This window comes from Phocoena phocoena, chromosome 17 (genome assembly GCF_963924675.1).
Source record: "Phocoena phocoena chromosome 17, mPhoPho1.1, whole genome shotgun sequence".
Lineage (NCBI taxonomy): Eukaryota > Metazoa > Chordata > Mammalia > Artiodactyla > Phocoenidae > Phocoena > Phocoena phocoena.
Window position 1 is genome coordinate 56,955,754 of NC_089235.1, and position 2,208 is coordinate 56,957,961.

The window sequence follows — 2,208 nt, forward strand, 5'->3', positions numbered from 1 at the left end:
GAGTTATTATTAGAAAACATAATATATCTTTTAGAGAGATTGATGATTTCCATCATTTACATATATTTGGAGCCAGATACCTTATTTTTCTTATGATTTGTGTGAGAAATCTCAACCTTACAGATCTTACAAGTTCAAAGCACCTTATGTTAGCGTTTGAAGTCTCCCCTGAGCAAATAATGGCAACCTAACAGAAAGATGAACCTGCACATCAGTGCAATATATCTTAACATACCACATTTTTAAACCTACCGATATTCTCCCTGGAAAGTACCTGAGAGTATGCATGGAATTATGTTCCATGGAAACATATTAGGAAAGCTAGAAGTTTCTATCAGTGGAATATGATTCTCTGAACATCAATAACTAGACATAAGTTTGAAATCCTGCATATAGACACTGACTTTGGGATATAGACTTCTTAGAAGATGCACCTTGTGTTTCAAGCTATTAGATATGCTAAGATTGGACTATATTATTTTGCCTAAGTGCTTCCTATTATATCAAAAAGCATTCTTTTTTTTTTTTTTTTTTTTTTTTTAACGTTACGCGGGCCTCTCACTATTGTGGCCTCTCCCGTTGCGGAGCACAGGCTCCGGACACGCAGGCTCAGCTGCCATGGCTCATGGGCCTAGCCTAGCCGCTCCACGGCATGTGGGATCCTCCCGGACTGGGACACGAACTCGTGTCCCCTGCATCCGCAGGCAGACTCTCAACCACTGCGCCACCAGGGAAGCCCCAGGTGTATTTTTAATTGAAGTTACAGTTCTCTCTAAGAACTGAGTGGAAAATGTTGTTTAGAACCATATTCAGCTATCATGGTATTTTCTAGGTAAAATGAATCATTTAAATAAGTTTCTCCCACTGGTCATTGTTCAGTTTCAGTTTTACATTTCAAAATAAAGAAAAACATTTCAAAAGAAAGAAAAATAAAGAAAACATTTCAAAATAAAGAAAAAACAATGAAATGTTTTTTTAAAAAATTTTTAAAAAAATTTTGACATATTTAACATGTTACATTTTGTAAATTGGTATATAACATGCTACTTTGATACACTTGTATATTGTAACATGGTTGCCATTGAAGCAACATTTATCATATTTGACTGTAGTATAATGTTACTCTATATATTTATTATTCTATAGTTTATTTACTACTTGTTACAAACAAAAGAAAGCTTCATGAATTTGCATGTCATCCTTGTTCAGGGACCATGCTAATCTGTATTCTAATTTTAGCATATGTGCTGTGCAAGTGAGCACTTGATATACTGTCTTGAGTTACTGCAGATAAGGTAAACTTACATTATTACAAACATCTGCTCTATGAGCAGCTAAAGTATTAGAAATCAAGGTAGTGGACTGTGATAACTGGTACAAAAATATAATTTAATAAGTGTTCTTTAATTCAGAAACATATTCAGATAAGAGAAAGCCATAAGAATTTCAGTAGAATGCACGGAGGATATTATTGAAAGAAAACTAGTAATGATGTGGTTTTTGCACTATATTAGTTTTGTAAATACTCACTCTGCCTACTACTTACATGGGTTAAGTAATATTTGCTACTCTTTGATGCTGGACTTGGTCATATAACTTGCTTTGAATAATTGGATGTTGGCAGATGTGACAAAAGCTGAGAGTTGCTCTCACGTCCCTTTCACAACCATGAGAAAATCATGTCCATGTTGACTACTGAGCCCAGGAGAAAGATATAAACTTTGGGGGCAGAAATCATTATTCCTATCTTTTCCTAGCCTAAATCTATTCTGAATAAATGGCAGTGGTTTTAACACAATGAACTTTAAGAATTTTGCTGCCTTTATATGGCAATAACTAACTGATTGCACTGAATTCAAGACACACTGAAACATTCATCTTTTTTACAATGTCTTGACACATTAGATTTCCTTAGCCTAGCATCCTCATACCCTTTTTCAAGCTTATCTTTCACGGTCCTCTTCAAATGACACATTTCTCTGAAAGCATCAATTATTTATCAACTTATATCTGTTTCCCCGAACACAGTTTTTGTGCTGTTTTACAACACTAATAAATCATACCTTGTGTTATATCTGTGTATTTTTCATATATCTACTTCTGGATTCTACCTCTGAAGAGTGGTTTGTATCACATTTATGTCACTATTATTAGTTTTTAGAATCTGGATATTGGTTATTAATATTTCATAAATATGTCTGCAATGAA

The 2,208-nt window shown here is 34.1% G+C and overlaps 1 pseudogene; it reads right to left on the minus strand.

Annotated features, from left to right (window-relative positions):
- Positions 1–1,164: 1,164 nt before the first annotated feature.
- On the minus strand, positions 1,165–1,263 carry LOC136137393 (U6 spliceosomal RNA; annotated as a pseudogene).
- Positions 1,264–2,208: the final 945 nt, after the last annotated feature.